At 49.2% G+C, this 14,825-nt stretch overlaps 1 protein-coding gene across 5 annotated transcripts in view; it reads right to left on the bottom strand.

Annotated features, from left to right (window-relative positions):
• The window catches only part of Kcng2 (potassium voltage-gated channel modifier subfamily G member 2), a 67,314-nt gene extending 53,584 nt beyond the window's left edge, over nucleotides 1-13,730 (bottom strand). For 2 of the 5 annotated variants that reach the window (XM_041640882.1, XM_041640877.1), the window contains exon 1: nucleotides 13,115-13,218. The gene's annotated coding sequence lies outside the window, so the exon portion shown is untranslated. The other 3 variants (XM_041640880.1, XM_041640879.1, XM_041640878.1) reach the window with 3 other exon arrangements.
• Between the last annotated feature and the right edge of the window lie 1,095 nt (nucleotides 13,731-14,825).

The following is a 14,825-nucleotide window of genomic DNA, read 5'->3' as shown; positions in this document are numbered from 1 at the left end:
GGAGTTGGTAAACTGGGGGGATTCAGGAGGCTATGGGTCCTGGAAAGGCTCAGGCTCCCTCCCCCACTTCAGCTGCCCCATGCCTTCCAGGAAAGAACTGGAAATGGTTACCTGGTGATGACCTGAAGCCTTGCACGGCTTCTAACTGGCTCATAAGTGGGAATGAGACACATAGTCTTGGGTTAAGCATGGTGGGGTAAGCCAAGGAGTCTCTGGATGGGGGAGATGTTGACTGGGGGATGAGGCCTCCTTCAACCCTCAGAAGGTCATGAGGGAAGTTGTCAAAAGTAGAGCAAGGAGTTTGGAACTGCCAGAGCTACTGGAATGGTCCCCAGTGTCTCCTCCGCAGGCTGTGAGTAGTCTGGGGCCAGCACGGGAACAGTGTGCCTCTGGTGACAACGTACAAGAGTGACAGCCTGTGACAAGTCATGCCAGTCTGTTGAGAGCATGTAACAATAGGGTGTCATCACTATGTGACAACAGGGTGTGACAGGACAACAGGAGGGGGTGACAACTGTGCGGCAGTGGGTGACACATGCCTTTTAGCTACCTCCCTGGAAGCCTTCAGGCAATGCTCTTCTGGGGATACACCATCTAACTCGGAATGCTAGACCTGGTGAGGCTGGGTCCTCATCACCTTCCTAGTGGCCCAGATGCCACCAGGGCTGCTGTGTCCTTCCAGCTCACGTGCTCTCCAAGGGTCCCCATGGTGTATGTAGGAAAGGCTCGGGGACCCTTTCTTTATATCCCACTGGTCAGGCCCACAGCCAAGCCTTTGTAGGAACAATTTAACACAAGAGAAAGAGAAAGAGAGACATTATTCGCCTGTCTGTGCCTGCACATGTGTTAATTATCTCTTAATTCAATTTGAAACGAGCCCATTATCCACTTCTGGAAGAAAAACCGTGAGAGAGAATTACATAAACGCCTCATTCACACACCAACTTTGCTCAGAAAATTGAAAGAATCTTAATTAATAATCTCCAGGCGACAGGAAAGGAGAATCAGGGATGAAGGGAGGCGGCTGCTCCAGGAGGATCCTTGGAGCAAGGGAAATGAGAGGCAAGAAGGATAGTGGAAGGCACAGTCACAGCACCCTGGCTAACCATCGCCTCTTGAAGGACATCTGGGTCGTTTCCCGTTTGGGCTTCTAGGAACATGTTTGGCACTGTAGAAACCTATGGCGAAGCTTTGTACGGGTGTTCCCTCCTTTGAAAGTTTAAAAATTATATGTATGGGGGGGCGTGGACATGCACACACACACATATTCACACACACACACACACACACACACACACACACACACACACGCCACAACATGCATGAGGAAGCCAAAGAACGGTCTGAGAGTACACTTGTTCCTTCTGCGTGGGGGTCCTGGGGAGCCCCCTCAGACTACCATGCTTAGCAGAAGTGCCTTCACTCACTAGACATTCATGTTGGTCCTGTTTCTACTTCAAGACAGTGATTACAATGCTAAACCATATTGTAGTTATATGCTTTTGTAGTTTTTTTCAGTTTTTTTGGTTTTGTCTTGTTTTAACAAAAACGCTAAGTGGTTTTCCACAGGCGCTGTAGCAGCCTGTGTGAGCAATGGCTCCCCTGCCTCTCTGTCAGCGTTTGGTGTTGCCAGTATGTTTACTGTAGCCGTTTTGATAGATGCACCATGATACATCGCACTTTGGTTTAATTTCCACATCCCTGAAGATTAATGACGTGGAATATGTTGTCATGACTATTTATCATCTGGATTTCCTCTTCTGCTCTCATATTTTGCCTAGTTTTAATTGGAGTTCCTTGACAGATTATTGATTCTTCATATTCTTGTTTTCTTTCACGAATGTACAGCTTGCAAATATATCCTCCTTCTCTGTAGTTTTCCGTCCACGCTCTTAAAAGGGTCATTGTAGGGTAGTCTTTGATTCTAATAAGGTCTCATGTATCCGATTTGTCTTTTATGGGTCTTGGTTTTAAATCTAAGATTTTTTTTGCCTACTTTAGATCAGAAAGATGTTTTCCTAGTCATACATTTTGCATTTACACAGAGGTCTGTGCACCAGACTTCAGAGTGCTGCTTGCTGCCAGGCCTAGGGTGAGGGTGAGCCCAGTGCTTTACAGATGACCAATTGCTCCAGCATCTTGTACTGAGAAGGTCCACCACTGAACTGACTCCCCTCCAGGACACAATCAACAGCACTGTCTGGATAATGGTAGCTGGAGAGGAAGGACACATATGACCAGAAAGACTCCAGCTGCTATTAGCCTTTGTGGGGTTCTTTGGACTGTTACGGCATGCCTACTTTCCCTATGAGCTTCAGAATGAGGTTAATAAACATATGTGCAATTCCTCTAGAAAACCGTGGGAATGTTCCCACAGGTTGTGCTAAACCTATTCATCAGTTTGGGAACCAACACCAGCACCACAGTCTTCTAATCCATGAACATGGTATGACTTTCAACACAGGTGCCTCTTGGATATCTTCTCCCCTTTTTCTGTGCTATTAGGATTGGTCCCAGGGCCTTAAGCATGCTCAAGCTTCCCTTAGTGTTACACTGCCATGCTCCCCATCATGATGATAATGGACTGAACCATTGAAACTGTAAACGAGCCACCCCAATTAAATGTTTTCTCTATAAGAGTTGCCATGGTCATGGTGTCTCTTCACAGCCATAAAACCCAAACTAAGACAGCACTCACGGAGGGTTTTATTTGCAGTTTGCTGTTTCTATTCTGTCTGTTCATGTGGCCACCAGGTAACTGTAACTTCACCAAGTGAGTTAAGGAACATTCCCTCTTCTTCTGACATTTGGTAGAATTCTCCATGAAAAAACTCTCCGACCCTGGGGGGGGGGGCATCTCTTTTCCAGGAGTTTTAAAAGATCTGATTCAAATCTGGATGCAAATCACTGACTTTAAGTCTTTTCTATTTCTGCTGTAAGCATCTGGTGATGTTAAGTTTCCCAAGTGCTCCAGTTCTGTCGTAAATATTTTGATTTGTTGTATTTTAATTTTCATTTAGTTATACGTATTTTTAGAAATTTCCTCTGAAACCAGGGATTGTAGGTCATGCTTGTAAACTCAGGAGGATGAGGTGAGAAGATAGTTAGAGGACATTCTGGGATACCTCGTGAGACTACTGCAAAACGATAATTCTTTTGACTTTTTCCTCTGGCTCACACTTATTTAAAATTAATCTATTTTATAGGCATCATTTATCATCCTGTGTCTGTGCTACCTCATTTAGTCTGTTTTCCAGCTCCGTACATTTACCTGAAATTTCATTTTTTTTAACAGCTGAATAAAATCCCATTGCATAGAGGTCACATGATATCATCATCCATTCATCAGTTGCTGGATGATGAGTACGGACGGGTTGTGAATAGAGCATCTGTGAACATGGATGAGCACGTGTCTCTGTAGTAGGAAGTGAGAGTCCTTTGTTTATCGTTCTCTGAGGAACTTCGGACCGCTTTCCAGTGTCCGCACCAATTCACACTCCCACCAATGCACAGTGCACGAGGGTTCTCTGTCCCCTACATCCTCACCAGCATTTGCTGTGGTTAGCTTTCTTAATCTTAGACGTTCTAACTACAGTAATACAAAATCTCAAAGCAATTTGCATTTGCATTCTCCTGATGGCTAAGGATGGCAAACACTTTTTTTGTTTTTTTTTTTTTTTCGAGACAGGGTTTCACTGTGGCTTTGGAGCCTGTCCTGGAACTAGCTCTGTAGACCAGGCTGGTCTCGAACTCAGAGAGATCCGCCTGCCTCTGCCTCCCGAGTGCTGGGATTAAAGGCGTGCGCCACCATCGCCTGGCTGGCAAACACTTTTTTTAAAACAATTTTGTTTTTCAGTTTTTCGACACAGGATCTCTCTGTGTGGCCCTAGCTGTCCTTGAACTCTGTAGACCAGGCTGACCTTGAAATCACAGAGATCCACCTGCCTCTGCCTCCCGAGTGCTGGGATTAAAGGTGTGCGCCACCACCGACCAACTTTAAAACAATTTTTAACCATCTGTATTTTGTCTGAGAACTTACTGTTCATTTCAATACTCTCCTTTTTAACTGCGCTGTTTCCTTGGTGTTTGATTTTTGAGTTTCCTGTGTATTGTAGACACTAATCCTCACTCAGGTTTAGCTATCGCTCTACAGTTTGCCTCCTCAGCCGACTAACAGTATTGTTTACAGCACAGAAACTTTGTAACTTAATGCAGTTACACTTATTGACTGGAGTCGTATTTCCTGAGCAACCAGAGTCCTGTCTAGGAATCCTTACTAAGCCTATTTGTTGACAAGCACTCCTTGCTCTTCCTTCTAGAAGTTTCAGAGTTCTGGGTCTAACTGAGATCTCTGATCCGTTGGAATTAGTTGTGTCCAAGATGACAGGTTTCCCAACAGCATTGGGTCCAGATGCTGTCTTTTGTTCAGTGTATGCTTTTGTCATCTTTGTCAAAACTCAAGAAGGCTGCATGAACTCATAACTGAGCCCTCAATGGCATTCCATTGTCCATTGAGTCTATTTTGTGCTAGTACCATGCTGTTTGTAGTACTATGGTTTTGTAGCATAACTTGAAACTGGGCACGGTGATGATACCTTCTGCTGTATTTATATTGTTCAGGATTGTTTTTGTTTTGTTTTGCTTGCTACCTGGGCTCATTTGTGCTTCCATATAAACTTTAAGATTAGAAAAAAAAATTCTGTGAAGAATTGCATTGAAATGTTGATGGGAATTGAATTTAATCTATGGATTGCTTTTAGAAGAATAGCCATTTTCACAATATTGCTGAAGATAACGAACACAATAGTCATAAGATGTAGAGAAATCCAGTTGGTACTGACCTAGAAACATGTTCCCTGCTGACTAGCTTGCATAGCACGGAAGGTGCTATATGTAGGCGGTGGTGGTGGAGAAGTGATCAACGAGCAGTCTTACTCAGCTGAACCATGTGAACTGCGGTGATTACTATTGTGAGATAAGCCCATGGGGAGCCACAGTGGCACAGATGTCTTGAGGGTAACCAACTGCCTTCTGATTGGCCCTAAGGTCTGCTCCAGCAGAGGGAACATACGCCTGGCATTATAAAGCTGCTCAAGATTGTGAAGCAACTGCCATTATTCTGCTGAACTGATATAATAAAGAAATGCCCTGTAAACTCATAGCTCTACTCCCATATTCGCACAGATCTCAGGCCTCAGCAGAGAAGTTTCTTTGTGCAATTGAGGGGGGTTAACATGGACAGACACTGATGGCTGGTCACAGTTCAGAGGAGTGTCTGTGGAGAGCTCAATGACAAATGGGACATGTTTCTATCACACCTCCTCTGCAAGGCTCAGGAAGCATGAAAGAAGGGGCTGAAAGATGGTAAGAGCCAAAGGTCAGGGGTGATGAGAATGATGGGAATGAAACCGTGTCTTCTGAATGTGTCAGGGCTGCTGAACCCATGAACACAGCAGCTCTGTTGCCTGCGCAAGACTGAGGGCAGGCGACATTGCAGCATGGAGCGAGAAGTGGCCCATGAGCCCCCACTCCTAGTTTAGGGACTAGGGACAGCTGATGGTTTGGGGAAGAGAGAGGTAGCTTACTTTAATGTGGCTCTTGGCAAGCTGAGCACACGCCAGCAGGTGGCCCAACACCCAGGGGTAGAAGGACAACACAAATTGGAGTCAATAGGTGATTAAACTCATTCCCCAGTCAAGGGTGGCCTTGAACTCCTTATCCTCCTGCCCTGTCCTATGCCAGCCCTCCCTCTTTTTCAAGTATTCCTTTAAAAAAATTCCCTTTGTTCCCTTTTACCTCTTAGGCTATTTCTAAGTTCCTATTTAAAAAAAAATCTTGGATTGTGATAGATTTACATAAAGAAGACATGAAAGTCAAAAAAGGCCTAGAGGAAAGGGACTGGAAGGGGAGGTGCAGAAGGGAGTAACTGGGAGCCATGAATACGATTTAAAAAGTGCATTATATAATAAAGCACATTTTGTACACTAATTACACGCTGAGGAAACTAAACATGACTCCCCCTCCCCCTCAGATACACAGGAAATCTTCCCATATGAGATCAGGGCTCTTACAGAACTTCTGGAAGCTCCTTCCCCTGACTCAGGCAGAAAGCTGTCTCTGTCTTCCTTCAGCCCCGCAAAGAGTAAGGGGCTCTCTGCTCCGAGCCCAGGCACATGACCATTGTGAGGCTGTGGCAGGTGGCATGCAGGAGGCGAGGACCTCGGGAAGAGCCCAAGGGCCCCATTGAACCCAAAATCACATGGATGGAAGAAGTTTAAAACTTCGCTGAAGGAAGCTTCTAGAAACGTACGGCAACTGTGCAGCTGGTTAAATTCTGGACTAGGTGAGTGCAGTTGCTCTTCCACTATCTGAAGTGGTATTTTAAGTAGCCACAAGGACCAGAAGCAAAAAAGGGCTGGCAGTCACTTGGGTCTGGATGCCCCTCAGTAACACCGGTTTCTTGTCTATAGATAAACATCCCAACCTCAGGTTTTGATGACATCTCATTACGATGATGTCTAGAGACACAAGTGATGTCTGAGTGTTGGGTGTGCAAACATTCCACAGCTAACCTCAGGTCTGAGGGTCTGAGTCTGAGGGCAGAGGTTTCAGATTTACTCAATACAACGACAGGAGGAGGGCTCCGTTGTTGCTGGAACTGCAAGACCCTGAACAGTCTCTGGATACTTGAGGACAAGTGGGAAGAAAATGGCAGAAACATTTCACTTATTAATTTTGTTGTTCTAGCCCTGAGCTGAGGCACACAGCTAAAAACCGGCTGCCCTAGCTGACAAGGAAGAAAGGGACGTGTTTTCCTCCTTATTAATTTGCTAGGGGAGATGCGCATACCTGGCCTCTGTGTCAGCCTGAAGAAAGTCATTACACAGTCTAAAAGCTGTGCCCGGGAGACAGAGCAAGAGAGGACTAACACTTGGAGGGAGAAGCAGCCAGTGTTCTCCAGCTTCCTCCTAGCAAGGGTGAATCCTATCAGCACTTATCTTAAAAAGCATCAGAGGGCTGAAGAGATGGCTCAGTGGATAAAGGGTTTGCTGTGTAAGTATGAGGACCCGAGTTTGGATCCCCAGCTCCCACAGAAAATGAGGTAGTATGCCGTAGCCCTAATACTGGTTGGAGGGAGGGGACAGACAGACAGATCCTAAGGGTTTGCTGTCAAGTCTGTCTAGGCCCCCCAAAAAATTACAGTAGAGGAAGACAATTGATGTCACCCTCTGGCCTTCACCATCCCCCAACAATTAATCTGCTCATACCGCCTCCACACATGTGGCTACATATATACTCATACAAGTGATCTCATACACACACACACACACATTTATACATGCATCACTTTCAGAGATTCAGTCCATTATCATGGCGTGACATGATGGTGTGTACATAGACATTGTGCTAGAGAAGGAACTAACATTCCTACATCCTAACACACAGGCAACAGGAAGTGGTCTGAGACACTGCATGTGGCTTGAGCATATATGAGACCTCAAAGTTCACCCCCACAGTGACATACTTCCTCCATCAAGACCATACCCACTCCAACAAAGCCACATCTCCTGATAGTGCCACTCCCTATGAGCTTATGGGGGCCAATTACATTCAAACTACCACAGGCTCTTACCATCTTAAACACACAGAGATCCGCCTGCTTCTGCCTTCCCATGCTGGGATTAAAGGCATACACCACCATGCTCATCACCCTCTGTGGTTTCGAATATGGTTTAACCCATTCAGGAGTTCAGGCCCCTAAATGCTATTGTATTAAGGAGGTGAACCGCTACCCCCACTGTGTATCTAGGGGCGGAGTCTTTGGGAGGTAATTGGATTAGATGGAGTCGTCAGGGTGGAACTGTGGTTGGATCCTGACGGGTTCACAGGAGATGAAATAAGGAGGTTTGAACATGGGATTGGGTAATGTCCCCCAGAGGCTCTCTTGGTCCCCAGCTGTTGGTGCTTTGGGAAAAGAAAAGAATGAGACCTTGTAAGATGCTTGTAAGAGCCTTGCTGGAGTGAGTCATTGGGGGCAGGCTTTCGGACTCCATATCCTGACCCCACTACCTATTCATACTCTGCTCCCAAAGTACGGCTATAACGTGACCAGCCAGCATCCTGACCTTGCCACCTTTTCTTCCCTGTTGGCTGCCATGTCTTTCCTTAGCATGACGGATTATATATCTCTGGGACAGCGAGCCAGAAAGCAAAAACAAAAAGATCATCTAGTGTGTATAAAGTGGCCTACCTCAGATATCTTGTTATAGCATTGCTATAAAAGATGACTAACACCTATGCTATGTTCTGTTCTGGAACTATAGCCTGGAGAGATGCTGGCAAACACAGAGCATGCAGCTCAGGCTCTTTGCACCTCCTTCCGAGGCCTTCATGTCAGTCCCACCCACCAGGCCTGTGTTCGCAAGTGTGCGCATGCGTACTCGTATGTGAGTACGCACCCATGCGCATTTCTTTGTTTATACAATGAAAGCCTAGGTTTTAGCGGTCGAGGCATTTCCCCAGTTCGAGCACACGGATCCTAGCACAGGTTCTAGCTCATACCTGGGTGCATCCACTCACTGAGCTCACGTTGGTCACCTGGCACACACTTCACTGCCGTGAAGCCACCAAGCACCAGAGTGTCAGTATGGCTCTGAAAGACAGGCAGCATGTGGCCAGCCATGGTGGGTGCAGAAAGTGATCTGGGGAGACGCTTATGGCAGAGCTGTGTCAAAGAAAACAGATGGCAGAGAGACATCAAGATCATCTCCAAGTTCAGTGACATCAAATCGGTGACTGAAGCCTGTCTCTGTTAACACAGGTGGAGACCACAACCAGCTCCATCTACAGGGAACTGCTGTCAGAGGTAACCCCTCCCCTGAGGAACACTGCAGAGGGACCCGGATGACTTCCACAATAATCACATAGTGAAGATGTAAAGAGACTAAAGATGCTGACATACCACATGTTAAGGGAGTCCATCCCACACAAGCTTCCTGTGTAAAAAGCCAGGGTAATACATGAGGAGCCTTGCCTTCTGATACAGGAGGCTGAAGAAGCCCCAGAGACTCAAGTGCCAGTGACGTACAGCAGACCTTAACTCCAACAAGGCGGAAAGTAAGGGCTAATAGCCGAGGTTATTCTCTGACCTTCACACACACGCTCTGGAAGACTTACACACAGACACACACACGCACACACACAGACAGACACACAGACACACACAGGGAGACTGACTTAGGATCCATATTCATCTACATTCCTAGGCTCCACCTTCACCACCAAACTAGAGCACCCCCTCTCTACAACGCAGGGCAGGGACGGCCAAGTGGTATGCATGCCAGGCCGTCTGAAAGACCCTCTGCTTGAGAGGTAGAATGATATGTGACAATACAGTGGACACAGAACCCTGAGAAGCCCAGCAGAGGAAGTTTTCACAGCCAGGAAGCCACTGGGAGAGTGGGGCAAAGAGTCAGGACAAGTGGATCCCACAGTACTTCCCACCACAGCCAAGCCTTGACAAAAATAAATCTGCCTCTTAGGGATGGAATTCAGCTAAAACTGCCCCCGTATTCACATCAGCCAGAGGATTTGAAGGCTGAGCGCAGCCTCTGAATTCTAGCCTTTCAATTCAAAGCACCACTCGGGTCTAGTCTAACATCTAAATGCCACTATTCAAATGTCTAAGGAGGTTGAGAGTATCCAGAAGTCACTGAGTTCTTGGGCTGCAGCCTGCACCCTGCCTTCCTCATTAGAGCCCAGATCTCGGGGAGCTGCCTTGGTGGAGGAAACTGGCATGCTGAGAGAGAGAGAGAGAGAGAGAGAGAGAGAGAGAGAGAGAGAGAGAGAGAGATATGCTGTGCCCAAGACCAGGCCTCTGCTTTGCTGGCATGTCTGCCACTTTACAGGGAAGGAAGCAACACAAAATTGTCTGTACCACACTCGCATTTTAATCCGACTTTCTTTAAACTCGCAATCAAATCAAAATGTTGGGTATTTCTAACGAGCTGTGGTTTGTGTTTTACTACACGGGCAAATCTCCCTGAAGCTAGAATACAGCGCTGTCTTGTGGTACAGCCTCCAGTTCAGGGACTGAGTTTGACATGAACCCTGCAGACTGCCCCACATCTGTGGACACGGAGCCCCACATCCGCTATACCCGTGTCCTCAGGGGAAGGTGACCGCTGACTGGATGGACGGCTGCTTTTCAAGTGTCTTCTTCCGAGCTGTTTAGGAAAGAGGGGGAGAGGATCCCCCCTCAAGCCCCATCATATCTCCCCCATCTCAGTGGAGATGTTAGTGTCTGTAGATGGTGTCTGGATGGTAAAGGACTGGCTCACTTCCTGGCCTGACTGGGAAACGAAACCTCTGGAATTCTGCTTAAGGAAATTGGCGGGTTCGAGAGACTGCTGGAGTTCTTGTCACAGAACAGGATCCCAAGTGCCCTCAAGTTCTAGAAGATGAAGATGAGACCCCTGTTAAAGGGATTTCTGCCTCTGCCTCTGGGGGGCTGCAAGCCAGCTGTGGCTCGGTAGCTGTCAGCCACTTTGGAGGCTTCAGCGAACCAGCCCCTAGCAACATGGTTGCCCCTCCTCATGGTAGGTACTGGGGGCCATCTGAGGGCAGTCTCTGTTCAGTCAGATACTCCCACTCTAGCAGTGGGGAGCTCCCTGATACCCCACCTTTCGAATGTCCCTGGATAGCGTTAGCTGTGAATGTTTCTGTTCCTCACCAAACGACTATCAGTGGGCAGGCACTCAAATCTCCAGCCCCCAAGTGCCATTTTGAACCAGAGGCCAGCTTCATCATTCAGATCCGCCCACCTTCAGTACCTCCACGCTGTGCCACACATCTGCTCCCCTCCAGTCTGCCCCCACATAATCTGCCCAGGGTTTCCGAGCTGACAACATTCTTCTCTCCGGGCATCCCATGGCTTGCCCTGCCCTTTGAGTGCCTGGTGAGACACACTTCGTCCAGAAGACCAGCCCAGTAGAAGAGGAAGGGAGGATCCGGGCTTCATCATATCTGCCTCAATCCATCCTCCTCCAACTCCCAGGAGCTTAGGACCTGCACTTGCCAGGGCAAACCCCAACATTTTATCATTTCCTATCAACCTATGTGTTTTATGGGACCTGCTAATTACGGCACGCACACCTGTAATTATGATAATGCCTCTCCCAGCCGTACACTAGGTAGAACCTCTTAATTATAACTCAAACAATTAATCAACCAGCACACATTTTCTGAGCATCTGGCCCACGCATGGCTCTGCCAGGCACTGGGAAAGGAAAACCACACAGGTCCATTCTGTGTAAACTAGGAACTCGCTCTCCTCTCCCCGCTTGCCTCCACAAACACTCAACTTGGTTTTGTTATTTTGTTTTGTTTTGTTTAAATTATGGCAACTTCAAGGGGGGGGGGTGAAAACTCGAAATGGAGTATACAAATTTGCACTGCCCTTGGAAAGCTGTCATTGGTCTCCCTAAAAAGACCCAGAAACGAGAGTTGTCTCTGGACAGCACTGAGTGTGTGCCTCTTTGTCTGCCTAGACCATACAGAGCGGGGTCCCCCAAGAAGTGGGTTTCACCCCTGAATGTGCAACAACACCCCCCCCCCCCGGGAGTCATAGCATAAGGGGACACAGCAATCCCACTGACAACCTACCCAAGCAGGTGAGAGGCCAGTGACCACCTACCCAAGCCATCAAAGGGTCGGGTCAGTCAAAGTCCTGCATGGCCCTCAAGGGAAGCGAGGACAGTCCTCTTGCCTTTGAGGCTTATGGATTCCTCCCCACCCCCATCAGTGGAAATGAAAACCACTTGCTGAAGACAAATTCCTGTTGGGGTGGGTGGAGTGGGGTACTTAACTGACCCAAGGGCAGGGCCACAGTGTGAGCCACGACTTAATCACTCCCAGAGTTCCAGACTGGATCAAAATCCATTATTCACAGCATGCCATTGCTCCGGAAGCTGCCCTGGCCTTTTTTAGCCAAGGGCAAAGGAGAGACAAAGGAGGACAGAGGCTGCGAGAGAGGATTTCTAGGGCCTCCAAGGGCCAAGGACAAGGCTGCTTCTGAGCTTCTAAACTCCAGGGTCCAAGAGCAGGAGAATTTGGATGTGAACAAAAAGGCTCCGAGGACAGCACATGATCTCAGTGCTTCCTCGCGGGGCAGTGCTTCAAGAGTGAGAACTCGACTGAGACCTAGGGCTTCCGAACTCTGAAATCCTTCGATGGCAAACATGTGTAGGGTGCCCTCAAAATCGCGAGCTTGGACAATCTTCCAGGGCGCAAAGGAACCAGCTCACCTTCCGCATACAATTGCCCAGGCTCAGAGCCCCTCAGCTCCCAACACTCCTCACTCTCGGGGCCACTGTCCCGACCAGAGGTAGCTGTCCGAGCCGGGGAGGACAGAGACTTCTCAGAATTCGGACTGTGGAAGTCGATACCCGCCCCCGCCCCGCATCCTATTCAAGCCGGCGCCCTGGTAGGTTAGAGAGGGAAGGGTAGCAGGACAGCCAAGCGTGCAAGGCGCGTGTGCGCGCGACTGCGCGTGTAAGCGGTGGGTGGGTGGGCGTACACTTCACCGTCTCGGACCAGAAAAGGGAACCAGCACCGCGGACTCGCCCCAGTCACCTCTCCCCCAAGCCGATTGCGCACAGCCTTCGAGCCCGGGACTGTCCGGGAGAGCCCTGGTCCCTTTCCGGATGCAGACCTCCTGCGCCCTCCTCTCCCCTTCTTACCCAGGATCCGGTAGAACCGACGCGGGCAGACGGGGCGGCAACAGAACCCAGTCTCCGGCAGCCGCCCGAACCTCCATGAAAGCGCACCACGCGGCCAAGCCCGATCCTCCGGCTTCCAGCGCGTGGAGCGCGGGCGACCCCGTTCCGCTTGCCCCAGCCCGGACCGACCCCTCGAGCGCCCCTCCGTGGGCTTCGGAGCCCTCAGCGCAGCTAGCTACCCTAACTGAACTGCGTTCCCTCCGGTGGCCGCCCGCGGACAGGTACCCACGCTCCGCTCGGACTCGGGAGCCCTTTCGCAGCTATGCCCCTATTACCGAACGGTCCCAGGACCGATAGGTGCAGACTCGGGTCATACATTGGAAATTCAACTTTACCTCCGGCGCGGGCTTCTGGCTGCTTGCTCCGCGTGCCCGGCCGTGGCTCCTCGGGGCGGAGCGCAGCGTCCCCAGAGCCCACAGCTCAGAGTCCGGCACCGCCCCGTGAGCCGCCCCCGGGCCGCCCAGGCCAACGCGTCCCGGTTACGGTAGCGAGGCGCCCCCTCGTGCCCAAAGGGTCCCAGAGCGAGGACCCCCGTCATGGCCGGGGGAGCTCGAGTTTGGCTTTTTTGGGCACCATGCGGGACCTTGGGACCATGGAAGGACAAAGATGTATGCTTCCGCACCCACACACCCAAACACATGGGCTTCTTCACTCACATTCAACCACACTCAGAAAGGAACACAGGTACACACATATGAAGTCCCATGCTCACTAGTGCACCCATTCACCACCCGTCTACAACCTAGGGCACTCATACAAGTACAAGGCACACACTCATGGTTTATGCATAGCACTTGCTCACACACATTCGGGAGCTAACAGGGTGCTCTCTAGTGCACACAGTCAGACACACTGGCATGGCACACTCATTCTTACACACACCCGCACAGTCACTCATACCAAGTAAGGGGCTCACTCACTTGAACTCACACCGTGTGCCATTTGAGATGCTCGAACAGACTCCTACATACCCATGCCCCAAGAGAAGGAAGCAAAGCTCTTCCAAACAAACTCCAGAGACATTGGGAGGATGAGGTTTGAGTTTCCAGTCTATGGACAAGTTCCAACTGTGGATTCTGGAGGCACACGTCAAGCAGGAGGTGTGGGCTTCGCGCTCTGATAGGGACCTTATATGGATCTGGTGGCAGGAGGCCTCTTGTGGCCGCTGTGTCATTGTTTGCGTGGAGATGGCAATGCTCTTTTCCAGCTTCTGTCCTGCACCAGGCCTGCAAGAGAGGGATTTTCTCCCTGGAAACCGTTCACTGGGTGTAGAGCTCAGGAGCCCAGGCACTGCTATCCCTGGAAGGCCACCATGTTCCGCAGGAAATGACTGCTTTTGGGACCTGTGCTCTTTGAGGCAGTCCCACTTGTCAACACACTCTGTCTCTGGGGACAGGTGCTCCCGGCCAGCCCTCTGGATACTTGTGGTGACAGAGGCAGGGCAGGCTGGGAATGCCTTTGATGCGATGATAAGCAGATTGAGATGCGGGGCAGCTCTCAGGAAGCTGGCAGCCAGTGCCCAGCTGGTCCAGTTCTCACAGGGATACAGGGTTCCAGGTGATTTCTGGGCTTCTTATTCTCTGGCCCTGTGCTGTTCTTCCTGGTAGGAAAGGGCCAGGTCCAGCTTTCAGACCCTCACCTTGTGTCAAGTCTGTGGGTCACAGTGACCATGCACTGGACCTAACTTGTCTTCCTCACTTTTGCACACTCAGTACTTCTGTGTACTCAGCCAAAGCACTCATTATCCTTCCCTGGCACCCAGCACACCTGTAGATGACCCCATCTTTGTTCAACTCAAGTCCCTACATTTTCCATGTGGTTGTTGGTATTCATTTCCCTGATCCATTGCAATCTTCAGGGTTTTTTTAATTCTTTAAAATATAGATTACAATTTTTTCCTATTAAATTTTATCTCATTCATTTTTTATTTCCCCTGTTAGTGAGCCTGTCAGATGCTTTAGAATCTTAGCCTTACTCTGTCCCCTTAGCTCCCTGGACATCTACAAAACTGATTGGTTAGGGTGGTTTGTTCTCAGTGTGGGTGTG

This window comes from Microtus oregoni, unplaced genomic scaffold (genome assembly GCF_018167655.1).
Source record: "Microtus oregoni isolate MIOR12 unplaced genomic scaffold, Mior012 000065F_ref0000479, whole genome shotgun sequence".
NCBI lineage: Eukaryota > Metazoa > Chordata > Mammalia > Rodentia > Cricetidae > Microtus > Microtus oregoni.
The sequence above is the reverse complement of the archived record's forward strand: the minus strand, read 5'-3'. Positions and strand labels throughout refer to the sequence as shown.